Raw genomic sequence first — 21043 nt, forward strand, 5'->3', positions numbered from 1 at the left:
AATGGAGAAAATTCATGAGAAGTGGACTTTAATGTGAAAATACTCTGTGTTCAATTCATTTATGGTACCAACAACAAATTCCTAGGCTCAGAGACACTGTATTCTTTAATTCTAACTGCATGTCTTTTGTCCATGGCTCTAGTAGATCTTGGCGTTATAGGAAAAAAAACACAAATTTGATCTGAAAAGCTTAAAGTCTTCCCTCTCCTGAAGTAATGCGCAAATGATGTCATCCACCAGATTTGACAACTGTGTTTTCTTGATTCCTAAAAGTGATGCGGGTGGTGCTGTGGTCTAAACCCCTGAGCCTCTTGGGGTTGCCGGTCGGAAGGTCAGTGGTTCAAATCCGTGTGATGGGGTGAGCTCCTGTTGCTCTGTCCCAGTTTCTATCAGCCTAGCAGTTTGAAAGTATGTCAGTGCAAGTAGATAAATAGGTACCGCTGTGGTGGGAAGGTAAATGACGTTTCTGTGTGCTCTGGTTTCCGTCACGGTGTTCCGTTGCACCAGAAGTAGTTTAGTCATGCTGGCCACAAGACCCAGAAAACTGTCTGTGGACAAACGCCCGGCTCTCTTGGCCTAAAAGCGAGATGAGCATCACACCCCAAAGTCGCCTTTGACTGGACTTAGCTGTCCAGGGGTCCTTTTATCTTTACTTTTATCTTTCTTGATTCAAAAAAAGAAAAAGAAAAAAGTAACAGACCTGTGTAGTTGACATTATATAACATGCATGTAAGAAGTATAAAGTTTTAATACTTTAAACATTCAGATTAGGACAGATTTTATGTCACTTTGAGCAACAGGTTGCCTCTGTGTGAATGTGCTTTCTTACTACAGTACAGTGCCTTATAGGCATGAAGTGTGCTCAGAATAGAGTGCATTGTGAGTGTGAGTGTGAGCGTGTTATTATGTTTATAGCATATTTGTAGCTCTGGAGTTGTTTTGTGATCTTTTATGACTTACGACATCATTTATGAGCTCATTACTTTGATCTCCAGCTAATTCAGAAGGTTTGCCACTGATCTTTATGACCTTTATTTGTGCAGTGATTCTGATTCTATTTGTGATAAAAGGTATAGACATAATCCAAAGGAGGCTGCTGAGATTGCCTCCAGGTCACATAAGAAAGAGTTTTAGATACCACCATTGCAGATATGAGTAGAGCAGGACTGTGTCCATTACCTGAGCAGAACTGAGCAGTAGAGCATATCTGTATCAGTTAACACAGCCTTTGGATGAGGATGTTGGGAAAACAAAAATTAGCATCAGAGGAAGGAGTCCCTGCTCAAGAGGCTATCCCATGCAATTAAGTGCTTGATTTGGCCAGGAAGTGTGTCTGAAGTGGCAATTTAAGTGGACCATGTTGCTGGGCATCTGTAAGCTACACTCAACACAGCACTCCTACATGAGGTAAAGGTATAGAAGAAGACTTTGCAGGGTTGTTGTTTACTACTCTCTCAGCCCAGCCTACAGTGGTGGGGATAAACACAATAGATAACCCTGCAGGATTGTTGTAAACCCAACTTCTCTCAACTTCAGCCCAACCTGCAATAAATAGGGTCCAATACCTCTGGACAACATGGCAGGGTTCTTGCAAGCCTTCATGAACTATACTGCAGGACTGTCATAAACTACTTCTAAGCAGCTTCCAAGTCTATCCAAGCAACAGCCCCTTCCAACCTGCTATTTGAGGTCAGTTAGCTGCGTTGTCTGGAATTTGGATTGGCAAGATTGTTTTTGTTTTAAATCATACTAAATAAAAACTGAGTTAGAAAAAAGATGGAAGCCTCAGGAGGAGGGGGAGTTGGGCACAAGTGTGTCCACCTCCAGCTGCATTAAAATATTGGGTTTCTCCACTGATATGTGTGGGTGGCTCTCATTTCTGTTCCTTGGGACATAGTTTTTCAGTATGAACCAGGTAGTGACATCCAGGCAATGGTTCTCCCTACAGTGTGTGTGTGTGTCTGTCCTCCTGTTCCACCTTCTAAATTCTATCCTTCCCTCATATTCAGTTTTCAGTTTTCTCTCTCTTAGTGCTTCATACACACCATATATTTAAAGCACATTACTTACTCCAGAGAATCCTGGGAAGTGTAGCTTACCCCTCACAGAGGTACGATTTCCAGTACACTTAACAAACTGCAGTTCCAAGGATTCTTTGGGGGAAGTCATTTGACTCAGCACAAGTTGATATGGGAGTTGGGGGGTAGTTATTTTCCCCCAGTATATGTATTTTTTGTGTTCTTGGGGGTTAATGGCAGTTTGCTGATTCCTCACTCTTCTCAATGGGTCATTTTGGATACAGAGGCCTAGGGCTATCTTCAGGGAGGCGAATAAGCCTTGGACCCTGTTCTGTAGGGCACACTATGGCTGGTACTGGTGGCCATGGCTGGCAGCCCTGTTGCCTCCCTCCCATTTGACAAGGCTCTCTCAAACCATCCCTTCCTAGAGGGAGCCTGGGAGGGAGGATGTGGAAATAGAGGACCTCACCAGCAAGGTTGCTGCTAAAGCAATGAATAGTAGGTGGGAAGGAACTGCCACTGCCACTACCATCGGAAGGACAGTGCAGATAGGAGGATGTGGGAGCAATGGAAGAGGGTACATAGTGTTATTTGCCCCAACCTTACACCCCCTAGAGACAGGGCTGTATAAGCATGACCATGGCAAGACTCTAACAGGTACTAAACAATTTGATTCACACAGGAAGCTGCCTTATACCTAAGCAGACCAATGGTCCATCTAGCACAGTATTGCCTACACTGACTGGCAGTCACTCTTCAGGATTTCAGCCCCACCTAGAATGCCAGGGATTGAAGCTGATATCTTCTGAATGCCAAATTTGGAGCTGAGATTTTCTTCATGCAAAGCCAATGCACAACCACTGAGCTATGATCCTTCCCCAATAGCCTCTGCACTTTTAACCTCTTTAGGATTTACTTGAGGTGGTTGAGAGATTGTAGTTCTACTGTCCAATGTTAAAAGATCCCGCATGGAACACTAGATCAGTTTCATGAACAATTCCCATGCCCAGTTTGCATAATTCAGCAGAAAGCAAGCAAAATAAAGAGCTAGGCAGAAGCAAATTCCCATGATGAGGTTTATTTTTCAAAACCATAACTTGAGATAGGAATCTGCATTCCAGTTAATCTTACATCTCAAAATGTGGGTACTTTGTATGTTAGGTTTGTGTATGTCACTTCTCTGCTTTAAATAATATTTTAAGAGGGATGCTGCAGAATAGTGAAACAAAGCTGTTTTTATCTAATCTTAAAGAATGCAGAAACATAGACCCCCCCTTCACATTGCACACTGCCCTCTGAAATTAGGAATTGTCTTTCTGTGGGATGTATCAAGTTAACACAATTGGCGGCAACAGTGAGTAATGCACCTGATGTCTATCATTGGCATGGTAATCAACATTTCCATTATGCTGAAACATAAGTTATTTACTGGATAGCTGTTACTATGTCCCCTCATCTTCCAAAAGTTCCTTGTCATGACCCTGCAGTCCTGATCAAGCCTAGAATTATCGTTTCTATGTGACCTGTATTTTGTCTAAAGAGGGATGTTCATGTTACCAGTGCAGTGAATTTGCCCCCCCTTCACAGCTGACCCCCCCAACAGCTGTTCACATCAGCAGGGCATCAGTTCATTTCTGTTGTATACACACCAGGGGTCATAGACGGGGATGTATTTACCCTATGCAAAGGTGTTCACACCTTGGCTAGACATGAATTAGGAAAGGCTTAAGGACTCTAATCAGTGGGAGGCTGGGTTGAGAAACAATACATCAGACAGTAGTATAACACAGTACAGGCGGCATGTATTTTGGATAACGTGAACACAGATTATAAATGCATCACTGGGAACAGTGTGTGTTCAGTATACAGTATACAGGTTGATTGATTAAATAATAAATAATGTAGGTTATTGTAATGTTGGCCACACAGATGCTGGAAACAATGTACCTAGGCCTCCATTCAAAAGTTAGTTCAGTTCTTGGCCAGTCAACCCCCTCTATCCTTTCCTAGAGTCTGACATACTTCTGACTCAAAACATCAAGATTTGATAATCTGTGAGAAGGAAAATTGGGAAAAGCCATATTCAATGACTTCCAGTCCAGTGGCTTCATTTCCAACACAGTCAAGAGACAAAGTAATGCCTTGACACAGCCTTGGTAAAAGAAAAAGCAAGGCACTTGTTCTCAACACTGTACACAACAGTGACCAATGTGGGTACAAAAACCACGTTTCATTTGGTGAATTTATCTCCCCGTGGGCGCTCTCACTCCCAGTTAATTCTTGTATTCTCCCCTTTCCCTGCTATTACACTGAAATACAATAATGTAAAGTGGCATTCATCAGTAAGCTAAGCTTCCCAGCCAAATGAAATGGGTGTGATTTGGCCAGAATCCTGCATGTGCTTTGCTTTATTTGCTCCTAATGTTTGTTTTTTCATTTTGATCGTACTGATTTTCTATAAATGAGTTTGCAGGGTCCAAAGGGCATAGAATGGAAGAAACAAATCATAAAATAAAGATTAAAGACCCAGCGGCACCATGGGGCATAGGCAGCTGTTGACTGTGAAACATTATGTCCTTGTCACTGCTCTTCCCCCCATTGGTGGCAACACAGCTGCTTCTTGCCCCTCCATTGGTGGTGCTGTAACATCCTCCTCTCTATCCAGAACATCATTTAAGATGTAAAGGGTTGCTTTATATACAGCTTGATGTTGGTTGATATTAGGTTGGCCGCACTGCCATGGTCTCCAGAAGACTGCGCACACACACACACACAGCTCCCCCATTAAAAGAAACTAGAGTTGACAAAGCCTCCCCTCATCTGAAAACTGTTGCCTGTCTCGCTCCAGTTCATAGGTGGGGAGAGTCAGGGCTCCTGCTCCGAGGATGTTCCCTGGGGGACCAGATGCAAACAAGGATGAGATTTGAGTACAGTGGTACCTCGGGTTAAGTACTTAATTCGTTCTGGAGGTCCGTTCTTAACCTGAAACTGTTCTTAACCTGAAACACCACTTTAGCTAATGGGGCCTCCCGCTGCTGCTGTGCCGCCGGGGCACAATTTCTGTTCTCATCCTGAAGCAAAGTTCTTAACCCGAGGTACTATTTCTGGGTTAGCGGAGTCTGTAACCTGAAGCATATGTAACCTGAAGCGTATGTAACCCGAGGTACCACTGTATCCCTAATAGACAGATGGTGCTGTCTGCACTGGTTAAAAGTCCCTCTTCTGTGCAACTATCAACTCCTAGCCTAGCTGCAATATTGGGAGCCAGATTGGGAAGTAAAGGACAGAGTGGCAAGGTAAGGTAGGGGAAGGTTCAGCTGCCTTCAGCCATGGGACCTTTTGCTCGGAAATTTAGATTTCCCATAGCTCTCATCTGCTATGTGAATGGTGCAGAAATGCTAGCTTCTTCAGATGAACATCTCCAGCAAGGGGCCTTTTACATCTGTAGTAGATTTTTTGGAACTCTGGAAAATTGGGTGTTAAGCAGGTAGGCATGCTTTGGGGAAAGCAGCCTTGTGGGTCAAATGAAGAAGCCTGACATGTCAAATCTGGCCAACGGACCAGAGGTTCCCCACCTGTAATAGTGAAAGAGCAAATAAGACATTCCTGAAAACTTCCTAATTGCAATAGAAAGGCTGGAAAAATTCTCTGCTTATGGCAGGTTCTAACTATCTCTATGAATGAATTTCTACCCTGCCATGTATTCAGATATTCCCAAGAGAGGCAGACCACTCTACCCCACCTTCTTACTATTTTCCATATCAAACCTTTTAGTGCTCCTACTGGTGACTCATATAGTCAGTGGCTTTTATTAGAATGTACCTGAGAGCTTAATCCAGCAGATAGATAGCTGTAGGAGCTGTTTTTCTTGTAGTGATTCACCTAATTGATTTCAATTAGACTAATATGAGTAAAATAACTGGGGAAGTATTTACACACTTAAGGCTCCAAGATGCTGTGCTATAGGCTGGCACTTTACTCTCCTCACCTTGCCTCATGGGCGGGTGGACCTGCAAATGTGGTTGCATATGTAGAAAACAAGAATTCCTGCCTGTGCTGAAATGTTCTGCTTAGGGGTTTATTCACATGAAGAAGTTAATATAATATTTCATTGCCCGATAGAGATACAAACATTGGAGCTCCTCTTGCGACTGGCTCTTTCGCTAGAGATAACCTCTAAATTAATGAAGTGTCTCTAAATGCCAGCAATCACTGCATCTCCCTTTTCCTCCCAACTAGAAGCAACAACAAACACTCAAAAACATTAGCCCAACTGTCATTTATGATAAATGTTCCGAAGATTAGATGTTCCCAGCATATCACCCTAATGTGAGTCTTTACCATACAGTTCCTTTCCCTGTGGCAGTCTTTTCAGAAAGGTTCTTGGAGGACAGCTCCCCTTTTCCGGAGGGCTGCATTGTGGGAGGAGTTCCGGGACCCCCCAGTGACCGGGGGTGGGCAGAGGGATGCTGCCCATGTCAATAGGACACCCAGCCGCATCACGCCCCCTGCTGACCATCGGGTTAGCTGGGGGGCGTGGCCACTTGCCATTTAAACCGAGGAGTGGCTGGGAGAGTGACCTCCATTTGTCCCCTTCGTCGGATCTGGGCTGGTTCTCCTGCGGGCTTTGGCCTGGGCCTCGCCATGCAGTCATTATGGAGCATTCACCTTCCTCCCTGATGTTCAGAGCCTTTGTTCTTCCAGGGATCATCTCTATAACCCCATCCCTATCCCTTCCATTTACTGTAGGAATGTGTCTCTCAATTACAGCACTCACTACACTGTTCTTGGTGCTTTGCCTAGGACAGCAGAGGAGAGATCTTGATCTCCTAGGTTGCTGGATGATTTGCAGTAAGAGATTCTGACCCCTAATTATTTAACAATAGGAACGACCAAAACCTGCTAAATTAGGCAAATTATCTTTTTCTGTTATAGCTCAGATGAAACAGATGTATATCTGTATATTCAGATCATATAGTCACTACACTACCCTGCCACAGTTACGTAGTTGGTGGAGGGAGTTATAAATAGCAAGTTCACAGGGAAAGGGAACAAGCTTTTGAGTTCTCCAGAATGCTTCATCAGGCTAGATGATAAACCAAGTAAACAGGGAGAGAAGGGGGGTGGGGGAGTTAGCTGGTGGCAAAGCCATGAGTCTGTATCTTGTTTTTCTTCTTCTTCTTTGGCGATCACTCGTAGCCGAGTAAGATTGTTTTCCATAAACACGGTTTTAACCATGAGTCCGTAAGTGACTGTGGAGGCCAATTCTGGACCTGCATGTCCTTCCACAGGGGGGACATTGGTTCCCGGGCGGGAGTTGATCACGGTGTGGATTTGCCAAGCATGCCTTCCTCTACATACTTCTAGCTACCATCCCAAACATACCAAACAATCCATTGTATATAGCCAGGCCCTACGTTACAGCCGCATCTGTTCCAACTCTACAGACAGACTCTCACCTAAGAGATCTACAGCAAACCTTTTAAGAACTAAAATATCCACCTGATGAAGTTAAACAGAGCCAGATGAATACCCAGTCAACAGAGCCAGACTGCTGCAAGACAGACCCAAAAAAGAAAATAACAGAATACCACTAGTAATCATATACAGCTCCCAAGTTAAAACAGTTCAACGCATCATCAGAGATCTACAACCTCTCCTAGACAATGACAGTTCTCTTTCTCAAGCTCTGGGAGGAAGACCTTTCATTGCCTACAGACAGCCACCCAATCTTAAACAACTCCTCACCCACAATAATACAACAACCAGACTTAACATGGACACTGGTACCAGAGCCTGCAATAAACCCAGATGCCAACTTTGCTGCCACATACACCCGGACAACACCATTACTGCCCCGAACAATATCAAACATACCATCTCAGGACTATTTAATTGCTCATCTTCTAACATTCTGTATGCCATCAAATGCCAACAGTGCCCTTCAGCCCTCTATATTGGACAAACAAGCCAAACCCTACGCCAAAGGATAAATGGACAGAAATCTGATATCGGGAATCACAAGACAGAGAAACCAGTAGGAGAACACTTCAATCTCCCAGGACATTCTATACAAGATCTCAAAGTAGCTGTCTTCGTACAAAAGAATTTCAGAAATAGACTGGAAAGAGAAGTTGCTGAATTGCAACTTATTACCAAACTTCAAACCATGGAGAGACCTGGTCTGAATAGACACATTGGATTCTTATCTCATTATACATGATAAAGCTATTTTTAGCCATCTCACCCCTTGCTTTTTCCTGTAAGACCAATTGCAGTCGTTAACAGTCAACAGGTTTACCACACCTATCAGCCAATCACCCATTCCCACCACCCTTCTGAGTAATACCCCTCCCCACCCTCTAACTTACCTTGCCAACAAAGGTCCGTATAGTTAAAGCCATGGTTTTCCCAGTAGTGATGTATGGAAGTGAGAGCTGGACCATAAAGAAGGCTGATCGCCGAAGAATTGATGCTTTTGAATTATGGTGCTGGAGGAGACTCTTGAGAGTTCCATGGACTGCAAGAAGATCAAACGCATCCATTCTTAAGGAAATCAGCCCTGAGTGCTCACTGGAAGGACAGATCCTGAAGCTGAGGCTCCAATACTTTGGCCACCTCATGAGAAGAGAAGACTCCCTGGAAAAGACCCTGATGTTGGGAAAGATTGAGGGCAAAAGGAGAAGGGGACGACAGAGGACGAGATGGTTGGACAGTGTTCTCGAAGCCACAAACATGAGTCTGACCAAACTGCGGGAGGCAGTGGAAGACAGGAGTGCCTGGCGTGCTCTGGTCCATGGGGTCACGAAGAGTCAGACACAACTAAACGACTAAACAACAACAACAACACCCTCTAACTTCTGTTTCAGTGTATCTGAAGAAGTGTGCATTCACACGGAAGCTCATACCAATAAACAAACTTAGTTGGTCTCTAAGGTGCTACTGGAAGGAAATTTTTTTTGTTCCAAATGCATTTGTTGAGGATGGTATTCAATTAAATTTTAATCAGAGTAGACCCATTGAAATTTAGTCATACTCATGAATTTCAATGGGTCTGCTCTGAGTAAAACTTACATTGATTATCACCCAATGTCTTTTATCATAGTCATTGACAGCCAAACACTATTTCAAAGATAGCAATACAATATCCAGAGCACAGGTAACATGGGGAAGGTAAACAGGGCATAGGCTATTGCCAGGGGAATATCTGTACAAATGTGGCTTTCTTTAAATACACACACACACACACACACACACACACACTCCCTCTCAAGAGAAATGTGTGTTCCAGCACTGAAAAGATGCTTAGGTCATCACTTAGCTCAATAAATTTTCCTGTTGCTTATCTCTACCAACTGCTTGAACATTTCTTACAAATTTTATCTCATCTATATAGGAAAGAGAATAAAAAGTGATAAATGTGGTAGATGGTTGCTGGATTTCTAAAGATCAGCTATAGTTCTGGCAGCAAGGATGTATTGAAGACTTGTCTTCTGAGGCCTCAGGTGGTGTGATAAAAGATTTGACAACCTGCTGTGTGGCATGATCTCCATCATTTCTTGCTTAAGTGCAAGAAATTGAAAAGCAACACTCTCAAGACTGACTCAGCTCCTGTTTTCTAAAAACAAAAATCCTTACACTGTAGGGTTGCCAACTTCCAGCCAGACACAGCTTTCTATGTCCTCCTTGTAGCAGCTGCTTGCCATGTGACCCAATACCTCTACCCTCATAAAGTGGAATTAACTGCACCACACAGGGTAGCCTAACTCAAGAGGGAAGCTCTGTTTTTAGTACCATATGCAGCTGCATAGTGTTTGAGGAAGTGGAGAAGTTAAAATAAACAAGCAGTTCAAGATTGTGTGAATAGGACAAAGGAGGGATTAATGACATGCCTGCCAGTGATGTCATAGGCACTGTCCAATAGGGTCCTGCAACATTTGCATAACCACTGTCTCCAGCAAGTAACAGGAAGCACAGCAGCTGTGTTTTATGGGGCAAACAACAGTTAAACATATTTCACTTACGATACTAGAGGCCCAAGTGGCACCTGCAACATACAGCAGATTCCACCAGATGGTGCTGGTGTGCCAAATGCGACCCCTCCTGGACAGAAGCAGCCTGGTCATAAGTATCTGGTAACCTTCAGATCAGATTGCTGCAACTCTGCTATAGGCGGGACTACCTTTGAAGAGTGCTTGGAAGCTGTTGTTACTCCAAAATTGTGTAACTGCTGGGCTACAAATTGGGACCAGGCAATGGAAACTATCTCCCTGGTTTTAAAACAGCTGCACTGGCTGCCATTTCATTTCTGAACTCAAAGCAACGGGCTTGATGATGAAAGCCCTATAGAGATTGGGAGCTGGGTAACAAAAGGACCACATTGCCCCACATAAGCTTGTCCATGTGTCAGTTTATCTGCTGGCCTGTATTGCACCTTTACATACCGTATGTGGGCTGTAACACACATGTCCAACTCACAGGTGGACTCTGCATTCATTTCTACTGTGCAGGTTAAAAGCTTTCTGTGTTGGGACATCATTGGCTTCTATGTCCCGAGTGCACTAAAAATATACATCCTTGGTTCTGAAGCATTTTAAAAAAAACAAAACAGGAAACAGTCATTTGCAGAGGGTAACTGTCTTAATTTGTTGCAGCAAAAACAGCTATTCTGTCATCTTAAAGACACATTTATTGTAACAAGAGTTTTCAAGGTCTGCAGGCCACTTCATCTGATGCACTATGTGTTTGTTTACATTTTTATGCTGCCTTTCCTCCAAGCAGCTCAAGGCTGGCACACACAGTTCTCGCCTTCCCCATTTTTATCCTCACAACAACCATGTGAAGTTCAGCCAACAGAGCATGACTGGCCCAAGGTAACCTAGTGAGTTCATGGCTGAGTGGGGATCTGAACCTGGGTCTCCCCAGTCCTAGTCCAGTACACTAGCCACTATACCATACTACACTGCCACAGTTACATAGTCAGTGGAGGGAATTATAAATAGCGAGTTCACAAGGAAAGGGAACAAGCATAAATGCAACAAAACAGTGCGCAAGCTTTTGAGTTTTCCAGAACGCTTCATCAGGCTAGATGATAAACCAAGCAAAGGGGGAGAGAAGGAGGGTGGGGGAATTAGCTGGTGGCAAAGCCATGAGTCTGTATCTTGTAATAGTCTTAAGAAGGGGGAATGTAGCAGACATTCAAATGATGTGTTATAGGTGCTTTGCGGGTCTTTGGCTACACCAAAGCCTTTTGGGAAGGTGGAATACACAACTTTTCCCATCTCTGGAAATGGAAGAAGCTGCTGTTACCCAAATCTCTCTCCAACCTTAGGTGAAACACACAGATTCCTTGGTAGGTAGAAAACAAGAATAAAGACAAACTGCATATTTTTTATATTAACAAAGGTGCAAGTTAAATTAGGTGGTTTGGTAGGCAAATTTCCATAATTATGTGATTAACAGTGGTCATTCACAAAACAGCTATTGTTGCTAATGCAGATATACTGGGATTAATAAGCCAATTAACACTGGTGGTGTAACAAAAACCCTTTTACCCTATTCAGTTCACAGATAACAGCAATGAACCTCTTAATGAATTGTAATTGAGCACTTTCGCAGTGCAGTCTCCCTTTGAAGTCCCTTTGTACAGACACTTTAAAGTCAGTAGCAGAATAAGCTGGGAAGTTGAAAACCCTATTAGTTTCTGAATATATTGCCATTTCTGCTGTCAGATCTGTGCCCATTCTTTTAGGTAGAGACTAACCTGTTTGCCCTATGCAGAATGCAAAAGCAAGAAATACAAACGTTAGATGTCCACCACCCAAATATTTGCTTAGGAATAACAGCATTTCACAACAAGAGTTTTTTTCATGACCTTATTGACTCAACTCTGCCATTAATGATTGTGTGAAGCCTAGCTGGAAGTTCACAATAATATTTGATTGATGCCATCAAAAAATGGACCTGCAATCACATGCGCAGGAGTGGTCTACCAGACTGCTTCCTCATAATAATCTAAGCAGCTCTTCATTTGATTGCAATTCACTTCTGTGTCTCAGTTGTGCTTGGTTAGCAGTGGTGATCAGAAAAAATGTCACACTTCAAGCATACATGGTCTCCTTTTGTGTATATATTTAGCTAGAACCTCAGTGCCCTGTGATTTTTTTTTTTAAAGTACAAGTCTAGACTAAATGCTCTGCATAGTTAGGAAATCCTCCCTAACTGTGGGGAGACTTAGACCACAGTCCATCTATTTCTACATTGCATTTCTCAAAGTGTATTTGAAAACCCCACGAATGGAATACGATGCTGATAGCCCATCCTCTGCTGCTGGTCCCTGGTATCTTGAAGTAAGAAGTATGCTTCCTTTGAATATTATGGTTCCATCTTTGGCTATTATGAGTAAGAGCCATCAACAACCAACTTCCTGCCCTTGAATTTGTCCTATAAAAGGAAAAAAGCATCATAGGGTTAGGGCACAATTTCATTTCCGACTCTCTTCTGCTTCCTAACTCTTAAATGGAAATAAGGGACAGAGTGGTTGCAAAAGAGTGAAAATGTATCTTCCAGCATCCAATGAAGCTGAATGTTGGAAGATTCCAGACAAATGAAAGGAAGTGCTTCTTGACACAGCACATAGCTAAATTATGGAATTTGCTTCCACACGATGTAGTGAGGATTAGATAAATTCATGGAGGGTAAGGCTATTATTAGTGGCTAAGCGAACAAAAGAACTTCAGTGGAAGGTTGCATTGTGAAACTGCTCAATTACAGTTCATCAACTGCTTCACTCAAAAACTGAACTAGGAGAAAGGATTTTTATCACATTACATCTGTTAATTGATTTACCAATGTGACCAGTGTTAATTAAGTAATTGTCGCTGTCTGCATTTTCTGCATTACAGTTCCCACTGTTTACAATCCCGCCTCCATCTGTAACTCAGGATAACACTTCATGCAACTGATGGAGTGGACTGTAATCCAGAAAAGCTGATGCCATAATATATTACTTACTCATTAAGATGCAATGAACCTCTTTCTTGTTTTGTTAGGTAAATTGCTACTCTAGTCAATTAAAAAAAAAACGGATTAGGAAAAAGTATCCTGACAGCCAGACCACTTTTGAGTGTTTTGAAGGAGACAGCCATCAGAGTTCGAAGAAGGTGAAACATACTTCTCTACAAGAAGATGGAAGGGTGTGTGTGTGTGTAAGTGAGAGAAAAGTGTAGGGGAAAGAGAGATAAATTTATCATTTTCAGAAGAGGTGGATAGATGGAGCCAACTTACAGCTGGGAATTTGATACGGAATAGCAGATGTGATGCCTTCTTTTCTTATCTTAGTGAATGCTCTCTTTGTATATTTGTAAATAAAGTAAATATTACTACCATGTACTAAGTCTCCAGTGGTTTCACTTCCAAAGGAAACCATACTTGGGTAGTACTTCCCCTGGAACTTTTAATTGATTGAGGAAGTGGGCAATACACAAAAGAAGCCTCAGGTATCCTCAGGCCATGGAATGAAAAGATCCCAGCTTATCACTGGCATTTCCAGTAGGGGTGGAGGGAGCATAGCTTGGTGGTAGAATGTCTGCTTTGTACACAAAGATCCCAGAATATCCCTGGCATTTCCAGTTAAAAACTGATGGGGAAGACAACTGAGACTCCGGAGCCACTGCCAGCCAGAGTAGGCTGTACTAGGATAGAGGGACAAATAGTCAGATCTAGGATGGTATCTTGTGTCCCTTCTATTGAAATACACAAAATCTATGCCTGCCGTTTCTATGCAAAGATCTAGCATATGCAAGAGAAGCCAGGGACTGTTGACTACAGTAATTTTCTGTTCCTCAAACAGTGGTTACGCCACAATGGTTACGCTCTACCTTTACTGGTTGTACGCTTCTGAATACAAGTAGCTGGGAATTGCAGGTGAGAAGAGCACTGTTGTGCCAAGGTCCTGCTTGCAGGTTTCCCATGGTTGGCCCATCTGGTTGGCCACTATGAGAACTGGATTCTGTGCTGGACTGGGTGGATCACTGACCCAGCAGAGCTTTTCTTAAATTCTGCAAATTCTTGTGAGGTTATAGGACGATTGATCAGGACTGTGATAGCTATATGGAATTTGGTTGCATGAATGTCATGTTTTTGGTGAGGTACAGTTACGTTAATACACTATTTCCACACATAATACATTTTTTGTGCTATCAGTGGAAAGGTACACAAGCTATGCCTTCACCAGGTTGTGAACCTCTATAAAAGATTATTTTTAAAGTATTTTCTCATTGGAAGATGCTTGCATCTTTGTTCTACAGCTCCAGTGTAGCAACACATTACTAGCAGAGGGACATATGGGGAACGCTGCCTGCTGGTACATGATTCTCTATGACTTGAATTGACCCTTTTGTGTATTACTGCCAACTGCATGGTGTTGAAGCAATATCACATTTGGGTAAGGATCTACCGTACCAGCCAAAATGTTAATGTTGATCCATTATTGGCTAAAAATACGCAAGGAATCCATGTGTTCCGAGCTGTAGAACTGCACTATGTTTGAGAATTGGAGAGTGGGAACTTAAGAGGTTTGAGATTTCATTTCACTTCGCCCCACCATTAGTTTCCTCCTGCTGCCAGATGGAACTCTCTATTGTTATTATTAAGCCAAAGACCCAGGTTGGCCTGTGAAACACCATTAACAAAGCAAAGTATCCAGTTCATGAATGTATCTTAGTGATGTAAGATGTGCTTTCCAAGTCTCATCACAGCTTGGAAAGACACTTGCTTGGAAGACAGTATTGCGTTGGAAAGATCATGGTCTGATTCAGTGTGGCTATTTCATAAGTTTATATGAATAGAGAAATCAGATGCTGGATTAACTGTCTCCTGTTTATTTTAAATGTAATAATTTGTATTAATGGAAGAAGCCATTTGGCCTTAACAGTTGACTGTCAGATATATAGTCTACAAATATTTAGAGAGATTACATAGGGTCAGAGCCTGTCAGAGCTGCAAACAGATATTTCTGAATATAACCTAGCCCCTAGTGGAGGAGCCTGATAAAATAAAAAAGCCCTCAATCTGTTCAGTCATTGTTAAGTCAAGGGAGGGCACTGTAGCCATCCACTTTAACAGATTGGTTGTCTGGGATGAGGGTGGAAGAGGGAGAAATTTCATCACAGAGATGAAGTGATTTCTCAATTGCTGAGGAAAGGAGCAGAGGAACGTGTGCGTGCATGCGTGTGTGTGTGTGTAATGTCACAGAATTCTTTATTACCACACTGTAAAATATAATCCTGACGTTTTACAAGCCAATAAAAGACAATATTACATTACAATTTTAACGTTCACACTACAAATTATATATCCACTGCAGATACCAGTGTACAATACGAAATGTAGATTTACATTTCCTGTTGTAGAATTAGGGTTAAGCCAGGGAGGGGCAGTTGGTTAGGGTCCCAAAGATTTGCATGTGCAGGCTCACACTCAAGTACACACATCCTTCCACCCCCCTCCCCCACAGAGACATGCACACAGCCACACAACTTTGCAGGCCCATGTGCAGTGGGCTGGGGGCCACTGGGATGCAGAAGTAGCAAAAATGACATGACACCAGCTTGGGATCGAAATGGCCACAATATTATTGATTACAGATGCAATGAGGTGCTCCTTCATAGCTGCAGGGACAAACGGTAGCTCATCCACCTCCCCAAGCTCGGCGCTGGCGGGAAATATAGGGACATTTTGGGATCAAATCAGAAGCCAGGATGACTTTCATAATTCCAGGACGGTCCCTGGAAAACAGGGACACTTGGAGGCAATGGGAAGGAACCTTTGTAAAACATAGTAAATGCTCAGGCTAGTGCTTTGCACCTCTGCCGTTAAAACAAATGGGATGCTTAGTTTAATCCTGTGCTTGCCTATTTGGAAGTAAATCTCACTGTGTTTAACTTGGGCCTATTTCCAAACAAGCATGCATAGGGTTGCAGTCTTACAAATGCCCAAGCTTGGCTGGACTGGATGTTGCCTATTAGTATTTAAAAGGTTACCTTCCCAGGTACAAAAGGTCATGAGAGAGTGTGCCCAGACCCAATAGAAACCAGGGTATCTGCAACTTTAATAGCTGTGTAGAAGAAGAAATTTCAGCAGGTGAGAGTTTGTCATGCAGTTAAAATAAGCAAAGAAATGTCCATGGAACATTCAATACAACAATGAAGGTTATATAACAGTAGGCTGGTAATTTTAGGTGTTCCACCGTCTAAAAGTTCTGTGGCTTGGTTGGTGTGTATTTGGAAGCTTAAACTTTCTGAAACTTACTCATTAGGAGGTGAAACTTTGCCAGGATATTCCCCTGTTTTCCATTTAAGAAATCAAATAAAAAATTATCACACAGTGTTCGTTATTGCTGGACATGCATGCACAGCCATATCATTTGGTTGCCTAGCAACCTGGGGGGTGGGGAGAGGACTGGCAAGAGGAAGAAAGAGAAAGAGAAAGCTTAGCAGAAAACACTCTGAGCAGCAGAAGAAAGGCAGTCTGACATTTCATTTAAGGTAGGTTTGGATTGGTTCTGGAACGGCACAGTGTGGTCCAGGTTATTGATGATGGTTCATAAAGGGGAACCTCACCTGTCTTGCAAAATGGCTAAGGTTTTGTAGCAAAGCTTGCTATGTCAAATCCTATGAGTTTCAAATCTTTCTTATTTAGAAACGGGGAGGAAAAGGTGAGGGCTTGTTTTTGTGGAAACAAATGGCATTCAGTCTGCAACAACACAATACTTGTGCTGTGGTCTTCGGTCAAGACAGTCTGTAAACATGAGAACTGAGTTGCTTTTGAAATATAATAGCTTCTGTGTAGAGGAGTGAGGGCATATTTTTCATCACCACTATTGTTGAGTTGCAGAAATACTTTGTGATCAGAACATGATCTGCTCAGAGGGTAATAGAATGCCCTTTCTGAAAGCAAGAAATAAAATAGTATTACTCTTAGCAGCAGGAAGACTAATTTTTAATACTGTGTTTTGATTGTTGCAAGCCACCCTGGGACCTTGCGGGTAAAAGGTTGGCAATAAACGGTAATAATTATTTTTAAATTATTTTTGTCTTACTTGATGTGTATGTTACAAAGTATACCATTATTAGAGCAGCAGGAATAAGAAGAATTATTTTGATAAAATTGGAGGAGTGGTTAGAGTTCATGTTTTTCATGCAAAAGGTTCTGAGCTATGATCAATGGTCTGACATGCTAAAAGCCAACTTTGTGTTGCTGAGTATAAGGTACAAACATGTGATTAATTAATTTTCCATTATTTGTTACTCCTCCATACTTTGAAAGATCCTGGCAGAAGTAGGCGGTTATTTTCCTCCACCCTCAAAACGCAATAGGTTTTTCTGTCTGCCTCTGGAGATATTGAAAAAACACACAACTGTTGACACATTATATGACAACAATTTGACTAGGGAAGAACATGCAACTCAAATGGATTTGAGAAAGAAGTTTTAGTTGTTGAGTGGGCAATGTCACTTGAACCAGGCTTTCTGATATTTGATAACTAGTCATTCATTTAGTCCACAGGGACATTACAGATATTTAGACACTGTTCTAAAATTTTGATTAGCGACTAGGCAGATCCTATTGCACTTTTTGTTCTACAAACAAAGGGAAATGTCAGTCTTTCAAGATCCAACAATTAAATTCTATCTATGTCTTCTTGTTGTTGTTATTCTCTCTAAGCACATCCACCTTGATTTTCTTCCAATGGATTACCAATTTGATTTCAGACAATCGGAACAGGAAGTTCCATGTGACAGCCCTTTAGATATTTGAAGATGGCTATCATAGCTCCTCTCAGTCTCCTGTTACCCAGGCTAAACATACCCAATTCCTTCAACTATTCCTCATAAGGCTTGGTTTCCAGACCCTTTATCATTGCCTTCCTCTGCACACCTCGAAACCTCCTAATGACAAGAAAGATTGCTGCCAAAATGATAACCACTTTGGCGGCAAACACCCTTGCTGTGTTGCACGAGGTAGCATTCTGGATGGAGATTTGGCCCCATCACGGTCCTCCGAGTTACCTGTTGTCAGACTCTTCCCTCTCCCAACAGGCAAGTTTTCTGAGGACTGAATTTTTCTAAACAAGAGAAGCCCATCATTTTATCATCAACTTCAGCTCTTTGCAAGGTAAGTGCTTGAAGTTGTGTAACTGGTAGCACTTAGTGCCCCTCATCCGACATCTAAGGTACTTTTTCTTCTTCTCCTTAGATCTCTTAAGTTTAGATTACTTGAAAAGTCACCGCTCTCCCCCCCCTGCCCCCATATCTGTTGTGGTTAATAATGAGAATAATTAAAAATGCCATTTAATTTACAGTATTTCTTAAGTGGCATTCCATTTGCATAACAACTAGAACACACTGGATAAACAGTTGCTAGGTAACTGGAAATTCTTCTTCACTCTTCTCCACTATTCCAAAGGAAGCTCCCACGCCCAGAACCTTTCACATAGTACAAGGTAAATACTTTGTCAGGAGGATATGGGAGGAAATGCTGAGGATTGGGTGTAAGACCACAACCCCTGGCTTCACGTTCCATGAACCAGGGAATGTAGCACATTTTGCTCCAATATGCCATCATCAGTACGCTAAGAAATAATCTTAGCTACAGAGCATAGCTTGCTGAGAACCCACAGTGAATGTAGTTTATTTGCTCTCACTGGTAGTGGAGTGGAGCAGAACAGACCGAAAAAGAGCAATTAACAATAGTGTACCCTGATGCGCAGATAAGGCCAATATGATTGATGCTGGACTTTGCCGCTTCAGGAGACTGGTCTAACTAGTCTCCTTCCTATTGTGTGAGTGCCAGATTTCCCATTAGGCAGGAGATCTGGGTTTAGATCCTTGAATGCCTTTTCTAAAGCTTCAAAGCAGCTATTGAGTAGGGCTGTGAATTTATTGAGGATAGCAACAGGGAAAGGGTGTATTTAACCCTTTCCCCTTGTGACATGTTCATAACTGAAGTCCTCTTCCTCCACCCAAGCTGAAGGCATTAATACAGAGGATTATCAGAGGATGGGCCGTTCAGCACTCTGTCCGTTGGAGGATGGGCCAGAGCGTGTGCACATGTGAGCTCTTCCGGGTTGGAGGAGCGCCCGTGCGCGTGCGCACACACTATTTCCAGTGCTCCTGTGACCTGGAAGTGCGCTGGAAATAGCATGTGTTCATGCTTATGGGTACTTCTCCGCCCTGCACACGTGTGCACACGCTATTTCTGGCACACATCCGGGTTGGAGGAGCACCCATGCGCATGCGCACAGGTGCCATCAACCCAGAAGTCAGTCCCCATGCCGTGTTGGTAAGAGTGGGTGTCAGGGGGTGCCATGGGCCTGTTAGACAAGCCTCGTGGGCCGCTACCGGCCCATGGGCCTTAGGTTGCCAACCCCTGTATTAATATAACTGAGGGTAGGGAAACAGGACACTTACAGAAACCTGAACCACTTTTTGTCACCATTTGCATTAGGCGTAAATTTGTTCCCATTGGGATTTCTTGTAACAGGACTAAGTGTTAACCCAGTAACACTTAATAAAAACTGTTATTTTAAGGATGTGGAGTCAGTGAGAAATTGAAGTATTTTAAGGGTAGCCAATCTAGTTGTCGCCAGATGTTGTGGACTAGAACTCCCATCCCTAACCATTCACCATGCTGGCTGGGGATGATAGGAGTTGTCGTCCACAACATCTGGAGGGCCCCATGTTAGCTACTCCTGGTGTAATGCTTCGTTGTATAGAAGGGAAAAAATAGAGAAACTAATCTGATATCTAGGCAGCCAAGTACACTATGGTGACTAGTGCAGAGAAGGAACTAAGAGATGAACTATATGCCAGATATTGATTGATTTATTTAGGACATTTCTATCCTGCCTTTCCCCTAAAAATAGTGCTCAAGGTGGCTGATAGAAATGAAAATCAACAGTGCAAATACCATCTAAAAAAAGCTGCCCGAAATCAATAAATTAGTATCAGCAGGAGTAAAACCACACAGTGTGAAAAGCACAGGTGAACAAGATGTTAATGACGAAGTTAGGCAAAACTAGGAGAGGGGATTCTAAACACAGCAAATTCCAAACACTCTCTGGAAGGCACCCTACAAATATCTAAGGATCAGGAGGGCACAGAGAGGCCTCATTCTGAAGGACTTAATTTATGTTAAGTTTGTTAGGGAGTAGTGCCTTCAGGGATCATGGTCCCAATCCAGTTAGATCTTTAAAGGTTAAAATCAGCACTTTGGAGTATGCTTGGAAGCAAAACTGGCAGCCGGTGTTGAACTTCTTAAAGAAGTGGTGACCGAAGATCACCCATATGCTTTTGTGGGTGATTACTCAGCAGAACAAAGTAAACAAATATAGAGAGAAGTGAGATTCTGCTGAATCCTGAGGAAACAGACTGAGGATATCTCTTTAGAATGAGCAATCCTGTGTCAGGTTCTGAGGAATATTAGCAGGCTTGGTCAGTCGTGCCTTCTGTTAAAGTAGGGGCGGGGAACCTTGTTGAGTCTCAAGGCTGCATTCCTTCATGGGCAAACGTCCAAGAACTGCAAGCTAGTGGTAGGTGGAGCAACAGATGTGACTCATACCTTTCTACAGTGAGCTACATTCCAGCCGCACAAAGCTGGAGATTTCTACACCTAGATCTCCATCCTCTGACCAGGTAAGCAAGAAACATCATTGCAGTTTCAAGGACAAATTCCAGCCGGGCAAAAGCACTCAAGCAATATGTGGAGCAGGGCTAGTGATGGATGTGGTCTGGGGTGAGTTCCTACAGACAGAGAGGCAAAGCCTGAGGTCCCCCACCTAACGTTTCCCCCCCTCCAGCTTTTGACCCATGCAGAAGAGGCAGCCTGTGGCCAAAATATGGCTCCTTGGTCTTCAGCAGTGTTAAACTTACGGTTAATGTGTGTACACACCAGAAGTTGATTGGGGACAAGTGCCACAAAGGCCTTTAATTTCACAACTTGCCATTGTGTGTTCATTGCATTCT

The 21043-nt window shown here is 42.8% G+C and overlaps 1 protein-coding gene and 1 long non-coding RNA gene across 8 annotated transcripts in view; one reads left to right on the plus strand and one right to left on the minus strand.

The window, feature by feature from the left end:
- The window catches only part of PLCL2 (phospholipase C like 2), a 147890-nt gene that overhangs the window by 19516 nt on the left and 107331 nt on the right, over nucleotides 1-21043 (plus strand). For 3 of the 7 annotated variants that reach the window (XM_080974597.1, XM_080974598.1, XM_080974596.1), the window contains one exon: nucleotides 18119-18194. The exons of 2 other annotated variants lie outside the window; for them this stretch is intronic. The gene's annotated coding sequence lies outside the window, so the exon portion shown is untranslated. Of the gene's footprint in view, nucleotides 1-18118; nucleotides 18195-18474; nucleotides 18523-19364; nucleotides 20714-21043 lie in introns of those variants that run through there. 2 more of the 7 variants (XM_080974600.1, XM_080974601.1) reach the window with 2 other exon arrangements.
- LOC308459589 lies at nucleotides 6258-18154 on the minus strand. Its single transcript, XR_013978193.1, has 5 exons — nucleotides 18089-18154; nucleotides 17338-17411; nucleotides 16061-16134; nucleotides 7613-12461; nucleotides 6258-6731 (listed from the first exon to the last, which is right to left on the minus strand). It is a non-coding gene; the product is annotated as an uncharacterized lncRNA (long non-coding RNA).

The sequence above is a fragment of the Podarcis pityusensis genome (assembly GCF_964106645.2).
Source record: "Podarcis pityusensis genome assembly, chromosome: 12".
NCBI lineage: Eukaryota > Metazoa > Chordata > Lepidosauria > Squamata > Lacertidae > Podarcis > Podarcis pityusensis.